Genomic DNA, 10,114 nt, shown 5'->3' with positions numbered 1-10,114 from the left:
CTGGACAGGAAATCAATATGAACAAATCAGAAGTGTACTTTAGTCGTAATCTGAGCAAAGCTGCGCAAGAGGACCTGGCTACCATAATGGGTGTTCGCCATGTTTTAGGTACTGGAACGTATTTGGGGCTCCCATCTATGGTGGGAATAAGTAAAAAAGCTACTTTTGCCTTTTTAAAGGATCGTGTATGGAAGAGGATTAATGCTTGGCGTGGTAGATCGTTATCCAAAGCTGGTAAAGAAGTTATGATTAAATCGGTCCTTCAATCAATCCCGGCTTATATTATGAGTATATATATCATTCCGGATGGGGTTGTTAAAGACATTGAGAAAATGTTGAATTCGTTTTGGTGGGGGGGGGGTGGTCTCAATAATAAGGGGATACGGTGGATGGCATGGGATAAGTTATCTTGTAGTAAGAAGGAAGGAGGATTGGGGTTTCGAGATCTCAGATCGTTTAATATGGCTATGGTTGCCAAACAGGGATGGCATTTTTTGACAAAACCTCATTCTCTTGTGTCTAGAATTTTTAAAGCAAGGTACTTTCCAAGATGCTCCTTTTTTGATGCAAATATTGGTAATAACCCGAGTTTTCTTTGGAGAAGTATTTGGAAATCCAGAAGTGATGTTGCAGGTGGAGCATAGGTGATGGAAGTCATATTAAAGTGATGAATGAACATTGGCTTCGAGGGAAGGAAGATGGGTATTTAGTAGGTCCTCAACGGCAAGGTGCGTATAATATTACTGTTAAAGATCTCATGCTGCCTAATGTTAAAAAAGTGGGATGCGCATCTTATTCGTGATCTTTTTGATGATACAGTTACAAAAAGTATCCTTCAGGTGCCTTTGATTGAGGAAGTAGGAGAAGATTGTTTGGTTTGGAAGGCAGAGCAGAATGGGATGTATAGTGTGCGTTCTAGGTATAGAACTTGGAGGGAAGCCCAGATTACACATTTACCGGTAGGAAATTCAGAAGATTGGAGGAGTATTTGGAACATCAAAGCACCACCTCGGGTGAAGCATCTTCTATGGAGAATTTGTAGGGGTTGTTTACCGACTAGACAAAGACTTCAACAAGTTCATGTACAGTGCCCGTTAGGGTGTCAGTTTTGTGAAGATAATGTTGAGGATGATTGGCATGTGTTGTTTGGTTGTAATGCTACAAAACAAGGTTGGCGGGCAGCAGGTTTGTCTTCAGTGATCGATCCCCGTTTATTGCTCTTTGTTGACACTAAAGCTCTAATTCTTGATATTTGTAGCCGGGAAGATAGGAAGGTTGTTGGGCGAGTAGCTGTTATGGTAGATATGTTATGGAGGAATTGTAATAATAAATTATGGAATAATGAGAATGAGGATGCTACAACACTTGGATTAGGGGCAATAAGTAACTGGCAGGCTTGGTTTGCGGCACAACAGGTTCATAGTATTGACAATCCCAACCAATTTCCTATGACATGGGAAGCTCCTATGGTGGGGTGGTTTAAGTGTAATGTTGATGCGGGTTTTAACTCTCAAAGCGGTACTACTAATAGAGGATGGTGTGTTCGGGATAACCTTGGTCGCTTTATATCTGCAGGTACGGCTTGGGATACAAGTACTCAATCTATATTAGAAGCGGAAGCCCATGCTCTTAAAGAAGCAATCCAAGGGGCTATTGTTTTGAATCTCCGACATGTGATCTTCGAAAGTGATTCCCAAATGGTGGTTCAAGCCCTTCATAATAAGAACTCGGGTAGATCCGAGTTTAATCAAATCATTTCTTCTTTACAATCCTTGTTGCTTTCTTTTTCTAACTTTGAGGTAAAGTTTATAAAACGTTAAGCGAATTCGGTTGCCCACGCATTAGCAAAGGCGACCAATTCTTGGCCTAGGCGTAGTAGCTTTCATGTGATACCTCCTTGTATTGAACAACTCTTGATTAATGATATGAATTAAGTTTGTTTTTGTCAAAAAAAAAATGTCAAATATTTTCCTACATTTTTTTTAAATTTTGTTTTTGGAAGCCTTCCCCTTCCCTCCCCTCCAAACTCCCAAACATAGTCTAATGGTTTAGATTCATTCTCATATTCTCAAATAAAAATGTCATTCTCATATGATACGTCATATATATATATATATATATATATATATATATATATATATATATATATATATATATATATATATATATATATATATATATATATATATATATATATATATATATATATTACTTTTCCTAATATTAATTTTAAGCATTTAACTCCTCCTAATAAAATTTTACAGATCTAAATTGAAATTACAAAGTTTTATAGTTTAGAAAAAATATCAATATTTTTGACATTGAAGAATTTAGTTTAATATTAAAATGTTAATCCGATCAAATCACGATATTTAGTGATATATTCTTTAATTAACTTTAAAAATTAAGATAAATGTGATCATTTTTTTCATATATTCTTTGATATTGAATGGAAATATGCTTAAAAGGACAACCATATTATTATTTTTGGATAAAGTCAAATCGGATATATTTATATATATATATATATATATATATATATATATATATATATATATATATATATATATATATATATATATATATATATATATAATAATAATAATAATAATAATATGTATATGTTTTAACCAAAATAAAAATAAATCAATTATTAAACAAATACTCACTATTTTTATTTGTATAGTTTCTTGTTCTTATCTTTTATATGTCGATTATCGTAATATTATAATATAGATAGAGTAGAAATACATACAATATATATTATTATTATTACATTCCTAATATTAATTTTAGGCATTTAACTCCTCGTAATAAAATTTTACAGATCTAAATTGAAACTACAAAGTTTTTATAGTTTCGAAAAAATATCAATATTTTAGCATTGAAGAATTTAGTTTTTTAAAATGTAAATCCGATCAAATCATGATATTTAGTGATATATTCTTTAATTAACTTTAAAAATTAAGATAAATGTGATTTTTTTCATATATTCATTGATATTGAATGGATATATGCTTAAAAGGACAACCATAATATTATTTTTAGATAAAGTCAAATAAAAAATATATATAAAATAATTTATTATTCCAAAAATAACAATTAACATGTATAAGTTTTTTTACTAAAATAACAATAAACTAATAATTATACAAACTAGTATGTATACCCGTGCGAGGCACGGATTTAAATTTAGTATGATTGATTTCAATTAGTATGACTATAACAAAATTCAAAATAACTTAGAATGATTAAGGATATACTAACGGTCTTGGATCGCCTCCGTGCAAGGCATGTGACAAAATGATTCAACAGAATTTTAAATATAATAAAAATATTTTCTCTTATTTCAAGCGATTCAATAAAAAATATTTGATAATTCATTTATGTTTCGAAAAATATTGACTTTTGAGATAGAAAATATTGTATGAATTTACATTAATAAAAATATCATATGAATATAAAATTCATATAGTATGAATTTACATTAACAAAAATATCATATGAATATAAAATTCATATATTATACATTTATATTTATTCATCTTTTTTATAAATATTTAATACATAATAAAATAAATTAAATATACAATCATCCCTTTTGTTTTTTTATAAGAAAGTTGTGATTTCTAATTTTCTATACATCATAATTATCTTACGTTTTTTTGTTAAAACAAATATTATATCAATTTTTAGTATAAATGTTACCATTTTAGAGGACCCATGCACCATAGAGTCTCCACGTTATTTTTTAAATCTTTTTCCTTTGAGTTTAATTTTTTAACTTTATTTTATGATAAATAATAATATGTAATAATAGTAATATTAATATGTAATAATAGTTGATTTATGGATAAAAATATATTATTTCATTCACTAAAACGAAACAAAAAAAATACATATTGTGAGAGTACATTAGCCATTAAAGTAATTTACTATTACAATTAATAAATATTTTTGTTACAAATATTATTGGTAGATTTTTGAAATAAGAAAAGTTGGTGGTAATAATAGGGACTTGGATCCTCTCATGCACTAACAAAAAAAATTAAAGAAATTTTAGTAGAAATTTTATGGTTAGGTAGAAAAGTGGTGCTTTGCAATTATTAGTGAGCATTAAAAAAGATATAATACACTATTATTATTATTATTACTTGTTCTTTAACTGTACAAAAACTGTAATAACCCTTACATTTGTACGAACTTTGGTATGGTTACCCGTAAGTTCACTCGTGTGATGAACACCATAAAAAATAATAATAATAATAAAAATCTTTAATTAATAAAAAAAATAAAAATATTAAGTAAATAATAATAATTTGAAGATAATTAAAAATATTACACAAATATTTAAAATAAATAATTATTTTTATAATCATTAAAATCCAATTTTGTGTTACAGACATTTGTAATATATAAAATTTGTAACAATAGAATTAATTATAATGTGTGCATAAGAAATCAAAATTATATTTTCGCATATATTTTAATACAAACTAAGATAACAATTTTAGAATTTCAATTTCAATGATTCAATTTCAATTTGTGACTTATTCAATTATCATATGATCTGATAACAAAAATATTGGCCGTGTGTTTCATACATTATGCACACTATATTTTTCAAGTTAATCAGTATATTAAGAAACTTGAATCAATTAAGAAGCTTGAATTAATTTGGTTTAGTATAATTTCTATAACAAACAAATTAGGAACAAATTCATTGTGTTACAATTACAAATTAACTGCACAAAAACTTGGTCACGATGTCAAGCATTAGAGCTAGGTCCAGCCGGTTTTGAATCGAGAAGTGGCTGGAGAGCTTTGACAACAATTATCATGTTTGACTTGATATCTGCTTCATAATTTTCAAAAATAAATTGGAACTGCTGCCAACTACATATCCACATAAAACACTAATTACATAACACTCTCGTCGAAGATTAATACTACTATAACAGAAATAAAGAAGTGAACCTTAGCGATTGCTTTCGGTGGATATTTGATGAAGTTCACGTACCAAATAATGCAATCGCCTATATGTTTGCAGAAACACAAACACAAACTCAAATTGTAGGAGAGGATGCAAATGAGACATGTAACCTTTACACAGTTGTTTATTTAGACCATTTCCATCAGTACCAATTGTGTTCAGCCAGCTACACCAGTTCCTGTCGAATCCAACACTGTCGGACGACGGTGTCTTTCCATCCGCCGCCATGCATAGTTACTGTCCAAGTTCATTTTGTACTGCTTGAGAGATGGAATGCTAATCAATTAGGTATTCAATTTTCTTGTTACTTGCACTTCTTCTGGAATTGGCCGTGACTTATGCCTCGACGTTGCTCCAGCTGGCTATCGTCTCATCTTGGTAGCTTGTGCGATAGACCGGCTTCACTCCATCTGCGATGAAATAAATGAACAGTTATTCCATATACCTGTTTAAGTGAATTCCTTAAAAGCTGAAGCCTTTAATTTCTTCCAAATATTTACAATGTTTATGTCTTAAAGTCCAAATAAGCTCTTCCGATTGGTCTTAATAAACAAATTGCAAGTGCTGGAATGAAGATAAGTAAACACACAATACTTCAATATTCTCTAGCAAGTTGAATCATTTCATACCACAAGTGATATGTCTACTTGTGTACTTCTATCAAGAAGGATGGATTAAAACTACAACACATAACCATGAATCATAATTTAGATGTATACTAAAACACATAAACCAAACCTGAAACCATGTAATTGATTATCAATGTTGCTGTAAATACAGAGATGCACGAAGAGGTTTCTATTAAGAAGGTTGGAAATGCATTGGACAATAGAGTAGATATCAAAAGGACCTTAAGGACATTATAGAACTACCACACAAAAAATATTTGAATGATGCGTATATTGATTATGGAATAATGGATACCGACCTGTATCAGATAATTCGTTCCAATCAGCCCTACCTGAACTGATATCTTGCGACAGTTGAATAATCAGAGCAGAATTCCAGTTTGTGAGCTACTCGATATTATAACTGCAAACAAAGAAGCTACAACATTTCGATGGGTTGTGATAGGATCCAATCGATTTCCAGAACTTGCATACGTCGATTTCCAGAACCCGCAAAGCAACACCAACAATAACGACAACCTGCACAAACTAACATTGTTTAACGATCAGCTATGTAGTAAAAAATGTTACATAGTATTTATACGACACTAACACCCCCACGCAAACCAGCATTGCTATAGCGCCGTTATGATAATATTCATAGTGTATATTAAACATGTTCGCGTTTTATGTACGTAGATACACTCATTCATCTGTTTCCTTTCCGATTCCTTCAATTTCTACACCCAAATTTTCACATGAACTTTCAGATTCAAGAATTTCAATTGAATGTAAAACAATAAAAGTGAAAAGTGAACCTCGAATATATGAGCAGAGTCAGCGTCTTCTTCGTCAACTCATCAAAACTTCAACGATCCAAACCTTTAAACATCCACGCAACAACTTCTCTGCAACAGAATCACACAAGAATCAAGAAGAAGAAGAAGAAGAAGAAGAAGAAGAAACGCAAATAGAAGAATAATTCGGAGGAGAAGAAAACCGAATCGAAATCACAGAAGCAAGAAATTAGAGAGTGTACCTGAAATTTATTGTCTCCGATTTTCTCTTCGATTTTGTCTTCACTCGCCTCTTTCAACAAATCTTGGAGAAGCTCAAGCGTCGCAGAGTAATGGCTGAATGAGAAACCTAGATTCAAATTGGAACTTTATCCTGAAAAAAATTGAGAAACAATAATAAATTTCAACTGTTATTGTGCGTGGAAAAAGAAAAACTTGGGAAATGAGAAATGTATTCCAATAGACAGCCATATGAAGGGGTTGGGTGTTTCACGTGGAAATGAAATAAAAAAAATATAAAATATCAATATAAGTATTAAAAACAAAAATAGGAATATTACTTTAAATGGAAACTTTAAAAATAGCATGGCATCTACAATGATGACACTTGGCAAACTTGCCAAAGTTCTCATCTTGCTTTTTTATTATAAATGATTCCAATAGACAGCCATATGAAGGGGTTGGGTGTTTCACGTGGAAATGAAATAAAAAAAATATAAAATATCAATATAAGTATTAAAAACAAAAATAGGAATATTACTTTAAATGGAAACTTTAAAAATAGCATGGCATCTACAATGATGACACTTGGCAAACTTGCCAAAGTTCTCATCTTGCTTTTTTATTATAAATGATTGATTTCAATTAGTATGACTATAACAAAATTCAAAATAACTTAGAATGATTAAGGATATACTAACGGTCTTGGATCGCCTCCGTGCAAGGCATGTGACAAAATGATTCAACAGAATTTTAAATATAATAAAAATATTTTCTCTTATTTCAAGCGATTCAATAAAAAATATTTGATAATTCATTTATGTTTCGAAAAATATTGACTTTTGAGATAGAAAATATTGTATGAATTTACATTAATAAAAATATCATATGAATATAAAATTCATATAGTATGAATTTACATTAACAAAAATATCATATGAATATAAAATTCATATATTATACATTTATATTTATTCATCTTTTTTATAAATATTTAATACATAATAAAATAAATTAAATATACAATCATCCCTTTTGTTTTTTTATAAGAAAGTTGTGATTTCTAATTTTCTATACATCATAATTATCTTACGTTTTTTGTTAAAACAAATATTATATCAATTTTTAGTATAAATGTTACCATTTTAGAGGACCCATGCACCATAGAGTCTCCACGTTATTTTTTAAATCTTTTTCCTTTGAGTTTAATTTTTTAACTTTATTTTATGATAAATAATAATATGTAATAATAGTAATATTAATATGTAATAATAGTTGATTTATGGATAAAAATATATTATTTCATTCACTAAAACGAAACAAAAAAAATACATATTGTGAGAGTACATTAGCCATTAAAGTAATTTACTATTACAATTAATAAATATTTTTGTTACAAATATTATTGGTAGATTTTTGAAATAAGAAAAGTTGGTGGTAATAATAGGGACTTGGATCCTCTCATGCACTAACAAAAAAAATTAAAGAAATTTTAGTAGAAATTTTATGGTTAGGTAGAAAAGTGGTGCTTTGCAATTATTAGTGAGCATTAAAAAAGATATAATACACTATTATTATTATTATTACTTGTTCTTTAACTGTACAAAAACTGTAATAACCCTTACATTTGTACGAACTTTGGTATGGTTACCCGTAAGTTCACTCGTGTGATGAACACCATAAAAAATAATAATAATAATAAAAATCTTTAATTAATAAAAAAAATAAAAATATTAAGTAAATAATAATAATTTGAAGATAATTAAAAATATTACACAAATATTTAAAATAAATAATTATTTTTATAATCATTAAAATCCAATTTTGTGTTACAGACATTTGTAATATATAAAATTTGTAACAATAGAATTAATTATAATGTGTGCATAAGAAATCAAAATTATATTTTCGCATATATTTTAATACAAACTAAGATAACAATTTTAGAATTTCAATTTCAATGATTCAATTTCAATTTGTGACTTATTCAATTATCATATGATCTGATAACAAAAATATTGGCCGTGTGTTTCATACATTATGCACACTATATTTTTCAAGTTAATCAGTATATTAAGAAACTTGAATCAATTAAGAAGCTTGAATTAATTTGGTTTAGTATAATTTCTATAACAAACAAATTAGGAACAAATTCATTGTGTTACAATTACAAATTAACTGCACAAAAACTTGGTCACGATGTCAAGCATTAGAGCTAGGTCCAGCCGGTTTTGAATCGAGAAGTGGCTGGAGAGCTTTGACAACAATTATCATGTTTGACTTGATATCTGCTTCATAATTTTCAAAAATAAATTGGAACTGCTGCCAACTACATATCCACATAAAACACTAATTACATAACACTCTCGTCGAAGATTAATACTACTATAACAGAAATAAAGAAGTGAACCTTAGCGATTGCTTTCGGTGGATATTTGATGAAGTTCACGTACCAAATAATGCAATCGCCTATATGTTTGCAGAAACACAAACACAAACTCAAATTGTAGGAGAGGATGCAAATGAGACATGTAACCTTTACACAGTTGTTTATTTAGACCATTTCCATCAGTACCAATTGTGTTCAGCCAGCTACACCAGTTCCTGTCGAATCCAACACTGTCGGACGACGGTGTCTTTCCATCCGCCGCCATGCATAGTTACTGTCCAAGTTCATTTTGTACTGCTTGAGAGATGGAATGCTAATCAATTAGGTATTCAATTTTCTTGTTACTTGCACTTCTTCTGGAATTGGCCGTGACTTATGCCTCGACGTTGCTCCAGCTGGCTATCGTCTCATCTTGGTAGCTTGTGCGATAGACCGGCTTCACTCCATCTGCGATGAAATAAATGAACAGTTATTCCATATACCTGTTTAAGTGAATTCCTTAAAAGCTGAAGCCTTTAATTTCTTCCAAATATTTACAATGTTTATGTCTTAAAGTCCAAATAAGCTCTTCCGATTGGTCTTAATAAACAAATTGCAAGTGCTGGAATGAAGATAAGTAAACACACAATACTTCAATATTCTCTAGCAAGTTGAATCATTTCATACCACAAGTGATATGTCTACTTGTGTACTTCTATCAAGAAGGATGGATTAAAACTACAACACATAACCATGAATCATAATTTAGATGTATACTAAAACACATAAACCAAACCTGAAACCATGTAATTGATTATCAATGTTGCTGTAAATACAGAGATGCACGAAGAGGTTTCTATTAAGAAGGTTGGAAATGCATTGGACAATAGAGTAGATATCAAAAGGACCTTAAGGACATTATAGAACTACCACACAAAAAATATTTGAATGATGCGTATATTGATTATGGAATAATGGATACCGACCTGTATCAGATAATTCGTTCCAATCAGCCCTACCTGAACTGATATCTTGCGACAGTTGAATAATCAGAGCAGAATTCCAGTTTGTGAGCTACTCGATATTATAACTGCAAACAAAGAAGCTACAACATTTCGATGGGTTGTGA

The 10,114-nt window shown here is 29.7% G+C and overlaps 1 long non-coding RNA gene across 1 annotated transcript; it reads right to left on the bottom strand.

The window, feature by feature from the left end:
• Nucleotides 1-5,849: 5,849 nt before the first annotated feature.
• On the bottom strand, nucleotides 5,850-6,878 carry LOC131648407 (uncharacterized). Its single transcript, XR_009298136.1, has 3 exons — nucleotides 6,641-6,878; nucleotides 6,420-6,509; nucleotides 5,850-6,141 (listed from the first exon to the last, which is right to left on the bottom strand). It is a non-coding gene; the product is annotated as an uncharacterized LOC131648407 (long non-coding RNA).
• Nucleotides 6,879-10,114: the final 3,236 nt, after the last annotated feature.

This window comes from Vicia villosa, linkage group LG2 (assembly GCF_029867415.1).
Source record: "Vicia villosa cultivar HV-30 ecotype Madison, WI linkage group LG2, Vvil1.0, whole genome shotgun sequence".
Taxonomy (NCBI): Eukaryota; Viridiplantae; Streptophyta; class Magnoliopsida; order Fabales; family Fabaceae; genus Vicia; species Vicia villosa.
This window is presented reverse-complemented; position numbering and strand designations above follow the sequence as displayed.